The sequence below is a fragment of the Xylocopa sonorina genome, chromosome 5, assembly GCF_050948175.1.
Source record: "Xylocopa sonorina isolate GNS202 chromosome 5, iyXylSono1_principal, whole genome shotgun sequence".
In the NCBI taxonomy this organism is placed as follows: domain Eukaryota; kingdom Metazoa; phylum Arthropoda; class Insecta; order Hymenoptera; family Apidae; genus Xylocopa; species Xylocopa sonorina.
Window position 1 is genome coordinate 6,581,393 of NC_135197.1, and position 7,470 is coordinate 6,588,862.

Sequence of the window (7,470 nt, forward strand, 5' to 3'; positions counted from 1 at the left end):
ATTTTCGGTGGGATTCTTCTGATGTAACGATTCGTCACGGTTCCACGAATCAACGTCGGATTACCTTGCGAGCGCAATCACGTTAATCGACTCTCTGCTAATTTCTCGTTGGTACGTTCTCGACCTCGGGCTTCTGTCAGCCCAGTGTTTTACCAACTCGTTAAAGAACACTTTCGTTTGGAAAACTTGCGACGAAGCGGCTATGTGTACGACACGCGATATTTTTTCTAAATGAAAATTTTCGATTGAGTATGTAATTACGCAACGTTATGAGTACTTTACGAAGCAACTCCCTCGAGCCGTGTCATCGAAAGAATGCTTGATACGTAATGGAAATAATGTTCGTATCATTCATAATGTTCCAATCTCGTGAAATTCTAACACTTTACTTCGGCTAATCGATGCTACGACGCGAATTCTTGTCGTGAAAACGGTTCTTGCGCGTCCTTCGCAGAGGAATTTCTACGAAAAGCAAGGAAAAACGTACACGCTTGACAGGTTGACCGTTCCACCTACCGTTTTAATCGAGCCGCCACTTTTTGCGACTTTTCGGAGTACAGTGGTCGAAAAAGTGTCTGCGTAAGCTGCTCGATTCGCTGGCGTTCGTGAAATTAGCGGAATGTATGAAAATAAGCGCCTTTGGGCCTCGCGTTGGCCCCTTTCTCCTTTGTCAAATTGAAACGGATATATGGGTCAGCGATGAAATAGCATGTTACGCGTAATAAGCTTTTCCAGCGGCCCAGCCGAAATCGATTTAATCCGTGGTTTCTCACATGTAAATTGCAAATACGTTTCAGAACACGTGAGCGCATGCACACGCGTAACGCTCAAGTGTAAGAAGCAATATCGTAATGCGTTATGCAACCATGTCCATTACGGTGCCGTAATACCATATACACCGACGATTACCCGTATTGCACACGTACAAAATTGTACGATAATACGTACAACGATTAATAAGCGGTTGATTGTAAATAGCATCGTAATTATATTTTATGCATGCAGCGCCCGCCCATCCATCCCAATCAACTCAGCTCCTACCGTACGGTTTTTCCATGGGAGTCAGAATCGTGTCGAGGAACCATTTGCACTGAAAAACTGGTGGAAACGGAATGTTAATTCGTTTCGTGGAAGTTTCTACGTCGCGGAAGGTCCGCGCGCACGGGGAATCCCTTTTGCGAGCGTTACCGTCCATCCTTCGTCCATCCAGCGAGCAGCGGAGGGCGTATCAGAATTTTCCGCGGTGACCATTTACGCGCATCGACGCATACAGACGTCCGCGTTTGGTATCGCGCGTGGATTCCTTTTTCTGTTACGGCCGCGGCTCGAATTTGCATTAAAGGAGTGACGTGACGCGTTGTACCGCTCTTCTAATGCACTCGATTTCGCGTACACGCGCGCGTCCGCGTATAGAGCGTCCTCGTGCGAGCGCAGGGACGACAGCCGTGGCCAGGATCGATGCGAGCCACGTGGGCGACTTGTTAAGTGCACGGTCGAATCACACCCAACAGCAGCCTCGTATTCCGCGCGTTGCACCCATACAAGAGTATGCACTTTGATTTAATGCCACGCGGGCCGAGATAAGGCCTCGGCCAGCCGAGGGACCGATTTCTTTTTTTTTTTCCCCGTGGGTAATACAAATGTTGGTACGCGCGCATAATGGCGAGCAAGGTCGCGAGGAGTGTGCGTTTGAGTAATCGAGCATTGTGCTTGCATTACGAAGATGGACTCGAATGGAATGAGCATAGATATGCTTGTTTGGTTAACACCGCGATCTTGATTAAACGCTCTCGAGCGTCAGATCGCAGATATAGTTATTAAGAGATGTTTATTAAACTTCGCCCGGGATGGGTGCCCCCGTGAAATTGAATATCGATGATCGCGCCAGGTGCGTTACGAATCGAAAGGAGAAAAGCGTAACACGCGCTTACTTCTTGCAAATAAAAGATACTCGGATAACCGCAAATCATGGTAACGAATATTAGTTCGATTTCATGTCTCAGTTAGGGTAGAAAAAGAAGCGAGTAGACGAATGGAAAGTAATTTTAGTATTTCTTACACGGAGCTGCGGTAAACTAGAAATTACGCTATAAGCGAATGCGTTCATAGCAGCGGAGAGGGCCCAACCATGAATATTAATGTCTTGTCATTTACTCCTGGCACTCTGTTGCGGGCAGAATGGCTTTATTAACGTTTTCCTCTGTTCCAATTGAAACTTGGACTTCGTTTCCGGCGCAGACACTTGCCACCTCCGGTCGTGCCACTTCGCGACTAATATTAACGATATGTCACTAAAAATCACCGCCTACATGATCGAGAAAATAATAGCAAGCTGCTTTGCATCCGAATGACCCGTAGCTTGGAAATCCTGCGAGACCCATGGTGTGATCAACCTTTCAGAGTGCCATCTAAATTCATGGCTCAGTTGGTACAATGTCCACCGTTTCCTATTCCCATCCACTCGATCGACCCAACGACAATATTATTAACTTAGTCACACCTACCGAGCGTACACCGAAAATTCACGCAAAACAGAGCCACGAGTGGTGACATAAATGATTTGCCCAATTCCTTATCGCCTCGTGTACCAGTTGGCAGCGTGAAAACGCCAAAACAGGGATGACAGAAAGGGGTTAATAATATCGCGATGATAATTATAGGGTGGGCCACGCATGAACATGACTTTTCGGCCATCTATCCAAAACTCGCAGAATCCTCGAACGTGTTCCACCTGCGCGGATATATGCGGTCCGGGGATTACTCACGCGGCCTCCGAGGGTGCGTCGAAATAGAACGCTTAGTCAGACGTCACCAGGAACTGCATCGGGGGAGTCACCGGCCCGCTACGCACGCGCTTCTTACTTTGTTACGTTTTATGTACTTGTTAAATACTCTATGATAGTTTAAAAGGATCGCACGATTCGAAACGTGGCCGTGCAAGGCGCGACGCGCGGGGACGACGGTTTTATAACAGGCTATAACTGGACAGGTTTAGCCACATTAAATTAAAGCGTGATCCTATCGCAACCGATAGAAAGCCTGCCACTGCTGGCGAGAACCTACAGTTATCTTAACGTACGAGGTTACAGTGAATTATACGGGGCAAAAGAGGTTTCCTTTTAATTACGCGTCGACAGCCTAAGAACTGTCGATTGCGATTGAAGAGTGGAATGTCGAAGGACTTTGCATTTTGTCACTCGATCTCTGTTTATTCAGAATCAGCCAGGGATTCCATGCAAATGTAATTGTTTACCTTCGCCATATTTAGTGGTGCATCAATCCTCTGGTGCATGTGTGCAAAAACCGAGCGTATAAGATCGGTAATTAACTGGAACTTCATAAGAAGTCCTCGCGTATCGGTGGAGACTAGCCAATAAGGCAGATCCACTACTTGAGCAGAAGCACGTGGCTTGAGCGATACCTACTATATAGGTGGCTAGTTTAAGATTACTGATCTTAAAAGGGGAGCGCACCTGGATCGGCCAAGCTACTTATTTGCATCCGCTGCATCTCTATACTTCGACCCAGGTGGTTGATCTATGTTGCACCGCTTAGATTACTTGCTTCAGGGAATACATAGGTAGCATTTCATAGTTGGTTTCAATCACACCGGCCTTTTTCCCAGACCTATCTTAATTGCTTCTTCTGATAGAAGCGAATCGCTTAAATTGTTTGATGGAGAAATACGAGCGATCAAATATTGCAGACAAGTGAAAGTTGATATCTACAACAAAAAATTTTCTAATAATTATGCATTTCGAACTTCTATAAAAATATCTATACAAATTTTTATTCTTAAGATTATTTAATTTAAATATTAATTAACGAAATAACAATATTCTTATGTTATTTATAATTTATTTTGTTAGTTTATAGATGTTATTTTTTTTATATTTAAAGTGCTTATTACTACTTATACATACTTTTCGAAAAGTGCATCCAAGAGCAGAGTGGCGCAGTGGAAGCGTGCTGGGCCCATAACCCAGAGGTCCGTGGATCGAAACCACGCTCTGCTATAAAAAAGAGAGTTATCTCTAATTTTTTTCCTTTTTTCATTAAACATCCACATTCCTGATAAATCGCGGGACTAGCATTCAATCTCGCACAGGGACAACAATGTTAAAGGAACTTTTTATCTGTCGGGGCAACAAAATTCACATCGGGTCGGAAACGCTGCCTCGCCACTTTGTGTCAGGATTTTAATTCAATTGCGAGGGCGTTTACATTGCGGGTTGAATAATTTGCAATGCAAAAGGAGACAAGAGTGTGTCCTAAAGTCCCGTAAGCTCGAGACACAACCGGTGAGCAATGACATGCACAACGATGGATGCCATTCCTTCGTCATTGTCCGCAAAGAAAAGATGAGACAACGAGTTCAGGAGTTCACCAGAGTTCACGGACGTAAATTTGGTGGGTGTCATATTCGCTTCGCGGAGTATCTCTTCAGGGTTTAAAAAGGAACTGGCTTTGACCGAGATACCTTCAGGAAGAAAAACACTCAAACTACCGAGCGGCATTCACGACATCACGTTCGTAAAAGAATATTCAGCGATCGTAACTTCGAACGTCAAATATCACCTCCTTTAATGTACACCTTTTTTTCTCGTAATAAGGTAGACAGTCCATTTATGTCAATAACATAGAATATAATTAAAAGTGTAAGAGCTTAATTATATATCGCAGTAATATTTTAAAGTATGCGCGGCGCGAAGATGACTTCGAAGGATTCTAATAATAGAAATTAACTTCGAACGTAACAAAATTGCATGTAAAGGCGATAGTTTGTCCCGGAAGCGGCTGCGTCACTTAAAACAACTATGTCGGTCTAATTGCAGTAACAGAAAAAAGAATTCCTGCCGCTATTAACTTTCAATCTGTTACTTCGCAGCCTATTATTATATTGCCGTTCCGGGTTTGGTTTATTCGAAGTACGGATCCATTTTCGTAACTGATGTTCTTTGGTACTTCGTAACGCTAATCGTTCTTTCATAGATCTATGATTTATTAGATGTTAATGTACGATAAAGGTTCTATCAACGTTCGTACGTGAAATAATTTACCCTGCACCGCGTTCGAGGCACAAAAATAGATTGTAACAAAGCGACGGAATCGATTTACAAAGGAATAGAAAGTACGCATTGACCACTGCCTGTGCGGCGCCTACTCCCGAGTATTGATAGTATTTACCCGCACTCCTTATAAATGGAATATCAATGAGATCGGGCGCGTAACCCCGGGTCGGCATTATTTAACGTGAGCACGTCGTACACGTGACAAAGTGGCTTGACCGCTTGTCAAACAGGCACAAACACGAGCTTTCATGGTTCCAAAAGACCGGATCGGTACGGGTCGCGTCGCGTGGCGTGTCGTTACCGTTAAGCACAAGCATCGAATTTGCACGTGCTCGTTCCTTTGTACACGCCCACGTACATCATAAATCACGGACAGAGCATTAAGGGCTTTGTAATTTGGTAGAACCTCGATTATCCCATTAAACTTTGGGAGGAACTCCTATTTTGAGGAATTTATAATCGTACGATGATTTATTAAATTGTCTTTTAAATTAGTAATGTGCCAGAAGTATTGTTTAAGTAAAACTAAAAGTTCGTTTAAGGCAGACACGTCTAGAAACGTTTTTACTATTCATTAGTAATTAGTGTTTTTCATTAATACTTGTATAAACATAAAAAGCTTTTGTATTCCTCTACATAAGGTAAGAAGTGTACATATACTGGGTTTTATATTCTTATTTTGTATGATTTGTAACAGGGTAGAATTATTACAATAATACTTGCGATTGTCCTATTTGAAAATTCAAATTTTTCGAACAGGTGTTATTGTTCGATAGTATCACCATGATTCATCTCGAGATAATCATCGATATATCGATATAACACGTAACATAGAAGTGCATAAATGTTTTGGTATTAAATCTATTCTTATTATGACTTAACTCGTAAGGTTAAATATCAGATTAAGTCATATATCTTAAAATAAGTATTATAAAAAACAATAATTGCTAGTATAGTAAATCAATATTTTATACCCTACCTAGGCCTACTTCTATAATGCGTATGCAGCATTACTGGAAGGACCAATCAGCGCGCAGCATCACAATAGATCGATTTGCAGATTCGTCAATACTTCACTTGAAGAAAGGAGAGTCGATTGTCTGGCTGGATTCAGAAGACATTTCCCAATATCGTAATTAACATAAAAAGGTAACCAGAAATATTAATTATAGTAATGCGATATTCGAGACTGCACGTTTCATAAAAGATTTTGAAGGCAATTAGCCAAATAGTGTCACTTAAACTGTGAACTAACCTATGAAAAAAGACGCGCCACGTTATATTAGTCAATCTTGTCTATTAGAGAATACATTAGATAGTATAATTTAGTGCAATCTTAAAGTTTTGAATATACAGATAATCTAGTTGATATTTCTATTGCACGACATTCATTTGTTATCTGGTGTTAATATATCGCCACGATACGATTTGAATTTTCAATCGTCATTCTATCATTTCGAATCCTTGCCCACTGGCCATGTTGTGAAATAATATTATTCGAAAATTTTGTGGTCTTAAATATCAAATGGTTTTATTGAATATATAAAGTTAATGACATTTTTAAGGTTATAAACAGTACGTTCAGTATCTTCTTTGCGGGAAAAAGTATAGTTCAGTGTAAAATTCATTGCGATATGTATAAGTGTCTTCAAGCAGAATAAAGGATATTTTTGATTAATCATTTCGATAGAAATACAAATTTGATTTATAATAATAATAAAATATATAAAAATATTAATAAATTCACTGTATATTGTGTATTTGAAGCCTAAAAATCATTAATGTTAATAATAATGACTGATATTCATAATTTATAAAATTCGAACCGTTGCTAAGCAACCACTAACCGCCATCTGCTTCGTCTTTAATTTTCGGTTAGGTGTTCGAACAGTGGCAAGTGCGGAGGACGCCATTCGTGTTTCAAGCGCGGAAAAGTATTTCATTGTGTGAAATAACGCGTAAAGGTAATTAAAATTATAAAAATTCATCATAAATCATATCACTGTACGTTTAGCTTTATAAATTTAATTGAATTCAAGTTAATTTCATGTCTTTTTTCTTAAAATTGAAAGTACGAAATCATGAATGGGAGACGGATAAACGATATGCATGTGTCTATTGAATTTTAGAATAATATACGATATAACTTAATCATACATTCTTTCAATCTGTCAATTTTACACTTCATACAATATTAGTGAATTATAGTATAGATATTTCGATTATCCGTAAATTAGTAGTAATGAACGGGAACTATTGTCTAATGTTATAATTTTTAATTTTACGTGGCTAAAATTATGTATAACTTCCATTTTAATGGCAGATATAACCAACGGATGCCAACACTGATATCGCACATTGATATATTGTAAATTTTTGTATCTCTTACAGATTACAT

At 40.3% G+C, this 7,470-nt stretch overlaps 1 non-coding gene across 1 annotated transcript; it reads left to right on the forward strand.

The window, feature by feature from the left end:
* The first annotated feature begins 3,944 nt into the window (after positions 1-3,944).
* On the forward strand, positions 3,945-4,016 carry Trnam-cau (transfer RNA methionine (anticodon CAU)). Its single transcript has one exon. It is a non-coding gene; the product is annotated as a tRNA-Met (tRNA).
* Positions 4,017-7,470: the final 3,454 nt, after the last annotated feature.